Genomic DNA, 15,494 nt, shown 5'->3' with positions numbered 1-15,494 from the left:
TAATTATTTCTCAACCAACACACATGCAATTATTATCACAATAAATGTGTGAAGAATATTAGTTACCCAAATATATGTGCCCCGATCCAGAGGACTAACAAGAACCCTCCAGTCAGGTGGTGCTAGATGCAAATAGTTACAATTATATACAAGGAAAGAGAAAGCAGCATCTCATAAGCACTCTAAAGAATCAAAATCCAATAATAACAACACAAAGATGGAAATAAAAAGGGGGGCCACACCCTCAAAAAATTAGGAAAAAATGAATAATAACTGTAGCTTTTATTATGTCAATAGAGTTAAAAAATAAATGGTTAAAAACAATTAAAAACACAAAATAAATTATCTGATTCTGATTGACTGAAAGAATTCTATCAGCCAATTGGAATTAAGGTAGAAAAAATCCTATTGGGTGATGCAATCAGCCAATAGGATTGAACTTCAATCCTATTGGATGATTGGAACAGCCAATAGGATTGAGCTCGCATTCTATTGGCTGTTCCAATCAGCCAATAGGATTAAAGTTCAATCCTATTGGCTGATTGCAACAGCCAATAGGATTTTTTCTACCTTAATTCCGATTGGCTGATTCTATCAGCCAATCGGAATCTAAGGGACGCCATCTTGGATGACGTCACTTAAAGGAACCTTCATTCGTCACGTAGTCGTCGGCCAAAGAGTATGCTCCGTGTCAGATGTCTTGAAGATAGACCCACTCCGCACCGGACGGATGAAGATAGAAGATGCCGTCTGGGCAAAGACTTCTGCCGTCTGGAGGACCACTTCTGCCCGGCTTGGATGAAGACTTCTGCCCATCTGGAGGACAACTTCTGCCCGGCTTGGATGAAGACGTCTCCCGGTAAGTCGATCTTCAGGGGTTTAGTGTTAGGTTTTTTTAAGGGTGTATTGGGTGAGTTTTATTTTTAGGTTAGGGCTTTGGGCTGCAAAAGAGCTGACTGCCCATTTAAGGGCAATACCCATCCAAATGCCCTTTTCAGGGCAATGGGGAGCTTAGTTTTTCTTAGTTAGTTTTTTTTTTGTGGGGTTGGTTATGTGGGTGGTGGATTTTACTGTTGGGGGGTTGTTTGTATTTTTTTGTCAGGTAAAAGAGCTGATTACTTTGGGGGGTTTTTATTTGGGGGGGCTTTTTTATTTTAATAGGGCTATTAGATTAGGTGTAATTAGTTTAAATTTCTGTAATTTGTTTATTATTTTCTGTAATTTAGTGGGGGGTTTTTGTACTTTAGATAATTGTATATAATTTAGTTAATTGTATGTAATTTATTTAATTGTATTTAATTGTAGTGTAGTGTTAGGTGTAATTGTAACTTAGGTTAGGTTTTATTTTACAGGTACTTTTGTCTTTATTATAGCTAGGTAGTTATTAAATAGTTAATAACTATTTAATAACTATTCTACCTAGTTAAAATAAATACAAACTTGCCTGTAAAATAAAATAAACCCTAAGCTAGCTACAATGTAACTATTACTTATATTGTAGCTAGCTTAGGGTTTATTTTATAGGTAAGTATTTAGTTTTAAATAGGAATAATGCTGTTAATGATAGTAATTTTATTTATATTTAATTACATTAGATTTGTTAGGGGTAGGTAATTATTAAATAAAATACAGGTAAGTATTTAGTTTTAAATAGGAATAATTTAACTAATTATAGTAATTTTATTTAGATTTATTTTAATTATATTTAAGTTAGGGGGTGTTAGGGTTAGGATTAGATTTAGGTTTAGGGGTTAATACATTTAATATAGTGGTGGCGATGTTGGGGGCGGCAGATTAGAGGTTAATAAATGTTGGTAGGTGGCGGCGATGTTAGGGACGGCAGATTAGGGGTTAATAATATTTAGACCTTCTGAAGAATCCAGCATCTAAGATCTAGTTTTTACCTGATACTTATTTAGAAAATGCCTAGCTACAGATGTCAGTTTTTTATCTTTCTCTTTTTCTGCATTTCTGATATAGCAGATATGTTCCCCAATACGGGTTCGTAACTCACACGAGGACATACCCACATATCTTTTTAAACATGGGCATTTAATACAGTAGATTTATGTAAGTTTTTCTAAAAGGGTATGTCTCTAACTCTGTCACTTTCTTTATATACCTACAAAAGGAACATGTACCACATGGGTATGTACCCTTGAGGCCGTCTTTTCTTGCTGATTTCTTTCTAGACAAATGACTAGAGAAAAGCTTGTCTCATAGAATTTTTGACCTACGCCAGCTCACAGCAATCCTATCTCCAATCATGTTCGATATTTCTTTGTCAGACTTCAGAATAGAAATATCTGAATACATCGATAACTGAGCAATTCCTCCTTAGACGTAGGAATTCTCCCACTGGTATTGCTTTTTATGTCGTATGATGGTGGGAGCTAGTTTAATGTAAGACTATGAATATGTTGCTATCACTTTTCTGTGTAGATTGAATCTTTCCAAAGATATCTCTGCTTATTTTGAGATCGAGAAACTCGATAGTATTGTAATCAAAGTTAAAGGTAAGCTTAACATAATAAACGCTACATTTAGTTAATATTCATTGTTTCCTCATTTTTTGAGGGTGCAACCCCCTTTTTCTTTCCATCTTTGTGTTGGAATTATTGGATTTTTATTTTTTAGAATGCTTATGGGATGCTACTTTCTCTTTCCTTGTATATACATGCAATTATTAGCATAGGGACAATGGGGCCTATTTATGAATCTGCGAGTGGACATGATCCGATATTATGGATCATGTTCGCTGCACATCGATAAATGCCGACAGCATATGCTCTCTGCATTTATCATTGCACAAGCAGTTCTTGTGAACTGCTGGTGCAATGCCACCCCCTGCAGATTCACGGCCAATCGTCCGCTAGCAGGGGGTGTCAATCAACCCGATCGTATTCGATCGGGTTGATTTCTGTCCGCCACCTCAGAGCAGGCAGACAGGTTATGGAGCAGCGGTCCCACAGTGTAGAAAAGGAAAAACAGGCTTTAAGTCTAGCAGAGTAATTGCATAGCAGTTAATGTAGCCTTGGGAAACTCCTACTGAGAGATGTACTCTCGCCCTTCCAATTCTCACCACTTCTTGTATGGTCTGTATTCCAGCGTACTGTCAACGATATTTATCCTGCTTCCAGCTTATGAAAATATTTCCCTTTTATACGACCTGCAATATAAGCTGTCTTTGCTTCCTCCTAGGTCAATCGGTGTAGCAACAAACTTTGGTTTCACTTAGGAGGTCCACACCGAGTCATATCCAAACACGTGTTTCACCACTAGGAAGTTCTGGTGCAGCTTCTTCACAGCGTATCAGTGCACTCATAAATGCTCAAAAAATGCCCTGCGACTATGTGCAGATAAAAGACACAACAATTACCTGCTTATCATTGCTGGATTACATTACTTTGACGGCTATGTTATACATACTTGGACTTTTATGTATGTCTGGACAGATGGACTTTTATGTATGTCTGTCCTTACGCTGTATTCACTGTGATGTGTATTATGCTATTTTAAAGCTATTGTGTAATATGGTGCTTTTAGGCATTATTGCATATTTTTGAGGCATTATATAGATGAGGCATAAGGTTATTGTCTCTTTAAATTTAGCCCCATAGACATCTAAATTATTGTAAGGTTATCTCTACCATGGCCATTTGTGTATGTTTTTAATATATTTAAGATATACTCTGGGGCCTCTTTGCCAACTCGTCAACTGTGCTGCATTCGCCGGCACCAATACGCTCGCCTAACATTGCTGCCGCGGACCTGATTACGCTCTACATAGTTACCAAAAAAGCTGTCAAAAAGCTGCGCACCAAATACGGGGCGATGAGAAGCGGACTGTTGTTAACTAACAGTCATCGATCTCGCTGCTATTCGGCTTTTTCTCAGCTTTATTTATAGCCTGTCACTCACTAAACACACACACTATACTAAAATGTGTAAACCCTATACCGCCACTCCCGGAGCCCACCACAACTAAATAAAGTTATTAACCACTAAACCGCCACTCCCAGAGCCCACCCCAACTCTAATAAACTTAATTAAACTTAAAAAATTACTAAGTTACAAAAAACTTACAACTAAGTTACCAAAAATAGCAAACACTAAGTTACACAAAAAAATAAACACTAAGTTACAAAAAATAAAAAAGAAATTATCAAAGATTTAAACTAATTACACCTAATCTAAGGGCCCTATGAAAATAAAAAAGCCCCCCAAAATAAAAAAGAACCCTAACCTACAATAAACTACAAATAGCCCTTAAAAGGGCTTTTTGCGGGGCATTGCCTCAAAGAAATCAGCTCTTTTACCTATAAAAAAAAAAATACAAATACCCCCCAACAGTAAAACCCACCACCCACACAACCAACCCCCCGAATAAAAAACTAACTAAAAAAGAGCTAAGCTCCCCATTGCCCTGAAAAGGGCATTTGGATGGGCATTGCCCTTAAAAGGGCATTTACCTCTTTTGCAGCCCAAAACCCTACTCTAAAAATAAAACCTACCCAATAAACCCTTAAAAAATCCTAACACTAACCCCTGAAGATCGACTTACAGTTTTGAAGATCCGACATCCATCCTCCAAGAAGCCGGGAGAAGTCTTCATCCAAGCGGCAAGAAGTCCTCCAAGAAAACGGCCGAAGTCTTCATCCAAGCCTGCAGAAGTCTTCACCCAGACAGCATCTTCTATCTATATCTATACGACGCGGAGCGGGTCCATCTTCAAGACATTTGACGCGGAGCATCTTCTCCTTCCGACGGACTAATGACGAATGAAGGTTCCTTTAAATGACGTCATCCAAGATGGTGTCCCTTAGATTCCGATTGGCTGATAGAATTCTATCAGCCAATCGTAATTAATGTAGAAAAAATCCAATTGGCTGTTGCAATCAGCCAATAGGATTGAACTTCAATCCTATTGGCTGATCCAATCAGCCAATAGGATTGAGCTTGCATTCTATTGGCTATTCCAATCAGCTGCAGAATCTGTTGGCGCTCTACAAATAACCGATAATAATAATAATAATAATAATAATAATAATAATAAAATGGTTAGTTTTCTCTAATAAAAATACAGAAGATAAATGGATAAGATTTAAAACTTTGTTAAATAAATATACATATCAACAAATACCATATGGTTATAAAAATGAAAATAATCCAAGTCAATATGGCTAAATAAAAATGTGTTAATAGAAATTAGGAAAAACGTAGGGCATTTAAATTATTCAAAGAAAATAGTAGAGACTCAACATACCATATTTATAAGCAATATAACAAAGCATGCAAAAAAGCAATCAAATTAGCCAAAATTGAAACTGAAAAATTAATTGCAAAGGATTCTAAGGGGCTGAATTATCAAGTTCCAAATGTAGCTTGAGGCCCCTTGTTTCGGAGAGCCTTCAGGCTCACTGGAAACAGAAGTTATGAAGCAGTGGTCTAAAGACCGCTGCTCCATAACTTGTCTGCCTGCTCTGAGGCGGCGGACAGAAATTGGGTGGGTGGTATGCTGTCAACATTTATCGATCTGCAGCGGACATGATACTAACATGTATTAAAAGTGGCATTTATTCAAGGAAGGAAAGCATAATTCTGTCACTTTATAAATCCCTGGTAAGACCTCACCTTGAGTATGGAGTGCAGTTCTGGGGACCAATCACAAAAAAAGATTTTGCAGAACTAGAAAAAGTTCAGAGAAGGGCCACAAAGCTAATAAGGGGAATGGAGAATTTAAGCTATGAGGAGAGGCTAGACAAACTGGGTCTGTTTTCTTTAGAAAAAAAGGTGCTTGAGAGGTGAAATGATTTCTTTAAATACATATATTCAAGGCCCATATACAGAGAGGGCAGAAGCTCTATTTATTCCAAGAAAATTGTTTGTGACAAGAGGTCACAATTTAAGGTTGGAGGAAATGGAGATTTAATCTCCTGCAATGGAAACGTTTTTTCACTGTAAGAGCAATAAAAATGTGGAACTCATTACCAAAGGAGGTAGTGAATGCCAATACCCTAGATACATTTAAAAATTGTTTGGATACATTTCTGTCTAGAAACAAAATTCATGGATATGATTGCTAGTATTAAATGGGTCACCTTTTAGTGGGATTATTTAATCTTAACTGGAGCTTTTTGTAAGTATTTTAGATTTGTATAGGTTGAACTCGATGGACTTTGGCCTTTTCAACCTCTCTACTATCTACTATCTACTATGTTACTATGTTACAAATAAATCATATTAAAGCGGGGGTGTGCATGAACAGCTCCTAATTAAAGGGATATTATTTAGAAAGAGCATGCAATTTTAAACAACTTTCCAATTTACTTCTATTATCTGATTTGCTTCATTCTTTGATATCCTTTGCTGAAAAGTATATATAATTAGGTTCAGTAACTGCTAATTGCTGGCTGCACATAGATACATTGGTGTTGATTTATCAAGGGCTGAATGGCCCCTGATGCCCCTGTTTCCATGGAAGCCTTCAGGCTCGCCGGAAACAGCAGTTGTGAAGCAGCAGTCTTAAGACCGCTGCTCCTTAACTGGCCCATTGCCTCTGAGGCTGCGGAAATCAATCCGCCCAATCGTGTACGATCGGGTTGATTGACACCCCCTGCTAGTGGCTGATTGGCCACGAATCTGCAGGGGCGGCATTGCACAAGCAGTTCACCAGAACTGCTTCTGCAATATTAAATTCAGAGATGTCTGGCGGACATGATACACTACAGCATATCATGTCCCCCCAGACTTTGATAAATCAACCCCATTGTGTGATTGGCTCACCCATAAGCGTGGTATTCCTTCAACAAAGGATAACTAAAGATTGAAACAAATTAGATAACAGAAGTAAAGTGGAAGGTTGTTTAAAATTGTATTCTCTATCTTAATCATGAAAGAAATTGTTTGAGTTTCATGTCCCTTTAACACAAAACAAAAAAGAAATATTAATTTTGCTATTAAAATGACTATTTTTAACACTTAGAAAATATTTATTTCAATGTCAGTCATGCATGTTTGATTAAATATTCTATGAACATAAAATCTTTATTGTCTCTTTAATGGTGCCCATTCAACATGTTTAGAAAGATATCTTAAAAGTGACTAGTATCATATGTCAATGGCTTATTGGAACCATTGCTGCTCCATAGCTGTATTTATTCCTAATTCCATTACATGATTTGTCACATTTAAAACTTGATGTTGACAGTGAGTATTGAAATAAATGATGGATGCACAGTAGTTTTAGACATGCCAGGCCCCAGATATCACCAGTGACATTTTGTCATAACAGTAGTGTGATAAGAGTGGAGGTCAGATTTCCTTAGGCTGTATCCACATTCCTGAAGATTGTCAGCAACAGATTCTGCATTTTTAGTTTCACATTTCCTTCAGACGTTAAGCTTCCTAGCAAGTTAGCTAGTATTGCCCTGAAACTTCAATCTCTCTAACTACTGAACCTTCTTTCTCCCTAACCTTCTACAAAAGGTTATATTTTTATAAAATAAATAAATAAAATTGTGATTCTCATAGACCATATTATACAAATTGATAACAGTCAAATTGTTTTTTTTACACAAAATTCTTAGCTCTCAACACTTTTTATTTTTAATAGTGCTTTTTACAAATTTACAATTATACTAAACTTACAACAAAATAGGGCTAGATTAGGAGTGGCGCGCTAACTTTTGTGCACAAACGTTAAGGGGTATATCGTGGCTCTTAACGCAGGTTGGAAGTAGAGAGTGTATTACGAGTTGAACGAAAACACGTTCGATTGGGCGCAATCGGATTCAATGCTCACCGGGTTAGCGCAACTTTGTTAACTGTTAAGCGACACAAAAAAGTTGCACAAAAAAGCATCAAAAATACATTGTACTCTACATTTACAAATATAATAACACTAGCTAATAAAAATGAATAGAAAAATATTGTATAAAAAGTTATAAGGGCTAAAAGATATCAGGTCTCAGGTGTTAGAAAAAAAGGTCAGCAAAGGGCTTTAACATATAGATACATGCATACACGTGCCTAAATATTTATATTTATGTATATATATCTATAGATATATGTTTATATGTGTATATATGTATTTACAGACATACAGGTATATACACATATAAGCACATAAATACATATGTATATATATATATATATATATATATAGACATATATAAAAGTACATTGGAGCCCTTTGTAGTTAAGTATCTGAAAACATGGAAAACATTTTTCTGCAATAGTCATATTTAATAAAGAATAAATAGAACATATTCTGCTATGTGAAGAATATTGAAATGTGAAATATTCATATTTCCTGTCCGGTTAGTGCACGATCTGGTTTGTGTGTGAGTATGGGTGTTATTGTTTTCCCACTTTTCATGCTCCACTGAAGAATGTTAGGTCAAAATGTACATTTGAAAGCACCTGGGTACTAGAGTGATATGTTCCCATGTTACATAAAGGGATAGACATTGTTATTGTTGGTATACATACAGTATGTCTTAGGTACAGCAAATTGTATGATGAACCCAATACTGCTTCCCCTTAATATTGTGATATGTCCTGCTTTCTATCCCTTTTTCTTGAGTTTACCTGAATTGTGGGGGGTCCAAATGTCCCCCACTATATAGAGGAATTGCCTTTGTTTATTACAGATGTAAAAGTTATTAAAACTTGAGGCTTTTATTGTAATATATTATTATGCTGTAGGTATGTGTAAGGTTACTTGTCTTATTTGAAACTATGTCATATGTTATACACACTCCTTTCGTGTTTGCATGTCTTTTGAGATTTTTTTAATTTAATTTTCAATGGATTGTACTATTATGTCAACACTTGAATAAAAATACAAAAAAAAAATAGCAGAACTCAATAAAAATATAAAAAAAGATTAAAAAACAAAATATACCATCAGATCCTCCATGGCGGTAATCTCTAGACCTCTGATCCATTGCTGAAATATGGTTTTCAGATTTCCTACAACTGCAGTATAGCTGTCAGGGTTCAGCCTGGTATTGAACCTGGGACCTGACTCTATTTCTACAGCTGTAATTTCCCAGCCTGTTGTTTTACCACTATGCCACCAGATGGCTCGATCACAGGAAAGGAATATTGTGTTTTTCTGTTTGCTGCAACTTTGGCTTTCTGACTCCACCTGCTTGCCAGCTGAAAGAAATCATTTAATCAGCAGCCTGCTTTATCTGGGAGGTTTGTTTGCAATTTGGGGCTTTCACATTGAGAGTTATACTCAGAAACACTCATTGCTCCTGTATCCAGTGTGAAATACAGATTTGTTGGATTTCCTGGTTCCTGATTTCTGCTTCAATTACTGACTACTCTTCTGGATAATCCCTTGGCACTGTGATTCATTTTAGGGACTGATTTCCTGGCAATTGATCTTGCCTAAAACTTTCTTTCCTAAGGACTGACTCAGGTACTTTTGCTTGCTTGTTTCCTGATACTACAAGGTTCCAGTCTACAGCATATGCAAATATCCTGTTTGTTATTACAAAGCTCTGCATTCCTGCTTGTTATTGCAAAGCTCTGCTTTCCTGAGTGTTATTACACAGTTCCAGTCTACAGCATATGCAAATATCCTGTTTGTTATTACAAAGCTCTGCATTCCTGCCTGTTTTTACAAAGAACTGTATTCCTGCCTAATACTACAACCTATAGACTTTGTCTTATCTAATTGCATATCTCTAAATTGCTTTATCCTATAAATAAAAACATCTCCTTTATTTCCTAAAACGTTGTACCTGTTTAATTATGCCTATAGGGAAAGACTCACGCAGACAAAATACAACATTAACCCCAAAACCTGACACCTCTGCACAACTGCTCCTTACTCCTGAACCTGCACCCTTGCAGAGTATGACAATAGCTTTCTAAGGTTACCCCTTTGCAGAGTCTAAAATTTCTTCCTTTAAAAGTCAGTAGTGAGATTATACCTCCTCTGCAGTGCAGCCTTATTTGCATCATAGTCCTGATCAGACTCTGGAGGCAGTTCTGCAAAAGCCTCCAGTACAGGGCCTTGGTTAGGTACTTTGCCCACTGGACCCTTTTGGCAGGAGGTACTGTCTACAAGTCTTTTAAAAGCTGCACAGGAATACATCAAGATCCCCATATTTATCTAGAGTAGGGAAATTCTCTGCATGGGGTCTGAGTACAGAGGAGTCTCTATATTTACTAATAACAGGTGAGGCAGTTGCTCTTTCCAACGTGCAATCTCTAACTGGTACTCTATCTTAGCTTTTCTCTCTGCTGTTTCCCTCCCAGCCTGATGTTTATCAGCTTGTTTGTCTGCTGCCAGTGTGTCACGATCCACTGTCTCTTTAAGAACTGAACCACTTCCTGTTAACATCTATAAAGGTCACTCCTTTATCCATGTTCCTTGCTTGATTATTGTGAGTGTATAGGGACAGTTAGTTTGTTAGATCTCCTTTGCAAATTGGATTACAATTTCACAGTTAAAACTTTTCCTCTACTAACCTCTCAAAACCATTATCCACCAAAGCCAACTTGTGACTTTCAAACTCTTCAAGGCATTCTCTACAAAATACAACTTACTATTGAACTTGCTTTACCGGCTTCTCTCCCTGTTACACAGGACTTCCATTTGCCTGTCAGTTTTACACTGCCGAGTGACGTCACACGCTGTCCGCTCAGCGTTTTCACTCTAACAGTTCACTCGTGAATCAGGAGGGTTAGATGATCATTTACTTCAGCCGCACTAAAGTCTCTTAAGACTTAACTCTCAATTCACATCAGGTACTTCTAAAGGATTCAATCGAACACTTACCAGATTCTGAACAACGGTACCTTAATTCCACTTGTCGGTATCCAAGGTGGGTGTGTCTGCAGTATTAATCCGCTTGTCATCTGCAGCAGCAACCACAAGTATAGTTTTCATTTTATATCATTGCCAAATGAGACTGTGCATATCCTCTTGATCCATTTTGTCACTGATCATTTGCAAGACCTTAATTCTTCTCTCCTGAAGATTAAACTAACATTTATCTTATCAATATAACATTAAATAACTAATTGTATTCTTGTGATTAATCTGTTAAACCAAATCACATATATAAACTTTGCTACTTGTGTGGTTAACTTCCTCACTAAATCCACTGTGACTTGGAGGTTGCAACAAAAAGCTACAAACCATAATTTACACTTATATGTTTCCATTCTATGAAATTTGAATAGTGGAACATAACACAGTGCCTCCCTCTCAGCCTGGTGTTCAGCTGCAGCAGCTTGCTGCTCCTGGCATTTTAGTATCAATATACTAAACTTGGATCTGCTGAGCCTACGTGATTTATAACCATTTGCATATAACATTCCAAGGGATCTCCAGAGATTGATATGTCATAATTCATCAATGCTTAGAGGAGTCCCTCTTTAGTACTAGACACAAAAAAATCTTAAACTCCCCTTTAAGGCCACCCACTCTAAACTACCTCTGCTGCCACCACTTTAAGATCAATATATGGAAAATCCTAAGGAAAAACCCAGACTAAATCCCAAAACACAATTTGACAAAAATCATTCTAAAATAACGATACTGTGTCTCTTCAGTAACATGGTTAAATTATTAGATAAAGGCAAAAATTAATAAAGGAACATTCATAATAAATAAAGTGTCAGAAGCAGATTTATATAAAAAAAGGAGTTAAAAAATCAGTTACACAAAGCAAAACAGTTTTTAAAAAATAAAAAAGTAAAAATATAACAGAACCTGTAGCTTTACCAGAATAGCCTCTACTCCAGGGAAATGAAATGGAAATGGTCAGACATGCTGCTCCACAGATTTCCATGTAGAATAACAATAGTATTTTGCTAATATCACAATTAAATATTTTTTTTCCAGAGGTCAGGTTTCTGACCAGGCCCCTTCCAGAGTGGACAAGCAAGGTAGGAACCCCTTTTTATGGCAAGCCATAAACCCCAAATTACAAGCCCTGGCTAAAGTTATAGTATAGATTATACTTTTAGTTATGTACATATAATACACATACCCTTATTAGCAATCCCATTGTGACATCTTGAGGATTATTTTAATTCAAAACATGATATGTCTGTAATATTTGGTCACCCTGTAACATAAAAGTGATTAAAACATGTCTCAAAATATCCTAGCGTATCACCTCTGATCAACCTCAGGTTAGTGTCTTGACAGGGACACTATTTTCTGTCACTCTGTGTTTACATCACTTTTCTGAGAAGAGCAGCTATTACTTTATATATAGTTCTCTGGATGTAGGTAATAAAAAACGTACTTCCCAAAAAAAACTTTCCTTTTTTATTTGGTTCTGAAAAGAATTTCTATATAGCAGACTCGAAATGCAAGACACAAAAAGAAAAGATAGATAAACAAACTCTGACATCCTAAAATCATAAGGTCTTCTGACACACATAATATCTAAACACTACAAAAATGGTTTGAAGCATAGTATTCAGGTGCCAGAAAAAGGTGGGTTGGCTCATTGAAGATTTAGAAATGACGTCTGAGTTCTCTGGGAACCAAATTAAGAGTTTATTTTTTTAAATCATGCATATATGTACTGTGACATGAACAGACTGTTGCATTTTGATAAATAGGTGCTAAATAGTTGTGATGTGGTGAGCAACAATGCCCATAACAAAGTTTCAATGGATAAAACCCCTATTAAATATATGTTTAGAAACAATAATGCTAGAAATAGAAATAATAATTGGGTTGTTGAATGGTCTGATGAGAATCTGATGAGTTGACCCCATGCCAGTCCATTTGAAAAGCATTACAAACCAGACAAAAAGGTATTTGAGCAGACTGGGATATACCACATTGTGAGTCATTGAACATCACTGGAATTGAAACTTGTTATTTATACATATATATTTAGTCACAAGGTTTCTCTTGATTGTAGAGAAAACTGTAGCAAGATTACTTTAGAGCATAATTCCTAGTAACCCCATAGTATGCACCAGACTATATATACAATACAAACAGAATACACTTAATAGCAGGCAATAAAGTGTGAAATATGAAATTGTTCTTACATGATAAAATACATATTACAACTCTCAACTGGCTATTAAGGCTGCATTACACATTACTTTTACTACTACTAACAAATTCATGTATTAATGTTGTTTCATTTAAAAAATAAAGTCACTGTATTGTTAAAAAAAATCCTGTCCGTATACAAATACACTAACAACAATACAAAAACATCTGTAAATGTGACTCAGTTTAACTGTCAATGAACAATGTAAAATTGTAGCAATTTTATACAGCTGCAAGTGATGTTTATGAACACATGATAGTTTTAACTATAATGTGTTCACCTTTAAACAAATTATTATCTGAAAATATAAAACACTGCAAAACTTGCATGGGTGAAATAATGTGATTTGTCACAGCTCCTGACATTTTTTTCTTTTTATGAGTTTGCTGTGCCTGGGAAGGTAATGCACATTTACAACAACCTCTACATTTTAATCTAAAGAGAAGTTACTAAGTTTCTCCTTTATAGACTCATCATGTTCCAAGGCAACTGAAGCACCTTACTTGTCAGATGCTTTAATAACTACTGTAACCCAAGGTGATATATCAGTGTAAAAACAACCCTTTATATGTATTTTGTACAGTCTTCATTACAATGATCATGCCAGACATAGTTTAAAGCGACATTAAAGTATTTTGTTCAAATACATCAGAAATTAATCACTGTATTGCAAAATAATTGCATATAAAACAAACATTTAAAATTGTCCTCTCCTAAAAAGAGGGAGATTATTCACTTGATTGTAACAGTGGAGAGCAGAACCACCATAATCTAGGTTGTCTGTGCAGGCCCTTGAGAGATTTATCACTCAGATGAGCAATATGGAAGTGGGCAAGTACATGTATTGCACATATTTAGTCAGCTTTGATGGATAATAAGATATATTGCAATATTATTTATTGGAACATGGCTGAGGAACTTTAAAGGGACAAAAACCCCCAAATTTTTCTTTCATGATTCAGATAGAACATACAATTTTAAACAACTTTGCCATTTACTTCTATTATTACATTTTATTCATTTTCTTGTTATCCTTTATGAAAACGCTGGAAAGTAAGTTTGAGTGTGCACGAGTTTGCAGTACTGTATGACAGCAGTTTTGCAACAATGTTATACATTAGAAAGAGCACTAGATGGCAGCACTTTTTCTTGTTATGCAGTGCTCCAGACGTGCACACTACTTATCTAGATATCTCTTCAACAAGGCTACTTTTCTTTCTCACCTGGGAAAATCTGACCACTGTGCACTGTTCCTGTATCCTAGGTACTCTCCCCTTATTAAACGGGAAAAACCATCTATGAGGATAGTTAAAGTGTGGCCAGAAGATGCAACCTCTAAACTTCAGTATCAGTTTAAATACACTGATTGGAGCATGTTTGCCAGGCAAGCTATGGGGGGTTCCAATATAGATTTTGAACAATATGCCTCCTCTATTCTGGATTATATCAGCTTGTACACCAACAGTGTAACCACTTTTAAAAAGATAAGAATCTTTCCTAACCAGAAACCTTGGACGAACAGGGAGGTTCACCTCTTACTGGATGCAAAAGATGCTGCTTTTAGATCTGGTGATGCTGAAGCCTATAGCTCCACCAGGGCAAATTTAAAAAGGAAAATAAAAAGTGCTAAACAAGATGTATTGAAGATCACTTCCATAACAACTGTGACCCCCGACATATGTGGCAGGGCATCAAGACCATCACAAACTATAAATCTGTAACTACAATCTCCTCAGTCAAGGATGCCTCCTTACCAGATAAGCTAAATTACTTTTATGCATGTTTTGATCGGGACAATAATGAACCAGAGCAACAGCCTTTAATACTCTCTGTTTCTGTTCCAAGCATTTTACAGGGTAGATGCACACAAGGCTGCCGGCCCAGATGGTATTCCTGGCCATGTGCTAAGGACATGTGCTGGAGAACTAGCCAAGGTCTTTACTGACATTTTTAATCTCTCACTGGCTCAGGCGGTTGTCCCGGTGTAACTTAAGACAGCAATCATTGTGCCGGTGCACTTACCCCAATCATCATGAAGTGTTTTGAGAGATTGGTCATGGTCCACCTTAAAGACTGTTTACCATGTACACTGGAACCCTCATCAATATGCCTACCACCAAAATAGGTCAACAGAAGATGCTACTTCTATGGCACTACACTGTTTATTGATTTTAGTTCTGCATTCAACACTGTTATTCCCACAAAGCTGGTTGCAAAACTTCATGACTTCGGTATCAACAATTGGCTCTGTAATTGGACCCTGGATTTTCTGACCAATAGACCTCAGTCATTGAGGTTAGACAATTTCATTTCCTCTACCCTGACCCTTAATACTGGAGTTCCACAAGGCTGTGTACTGAGCCCTCTATTATATTCTCTCTTTACCCATGACTGCCGCCTAAGTTTGTGTCAAATACCATCTTTAAGTTTGCAGATGACACT

The sequence above is a fragment of the Bombina bombina genome, chromosome 2, assembly GCF_027579735.1.
Source record: "Bombina bombina isolate aBomBom1 chromosome 2, aBomBom1.pri, whole genome shotgun sequence".
In the NCBI taxonomy this organism is placed as follows: domain Eukaryota; kingdom Metazoa; phylum Chordata; class Amphibia; order Anura; family Bombinatoridae; genus Bombina; species Bombina bombina.
The sequence above is the reverse complement of the archived record's forward strand: the minus strand, read 5'-3'. Positions refer to the sequence as shown.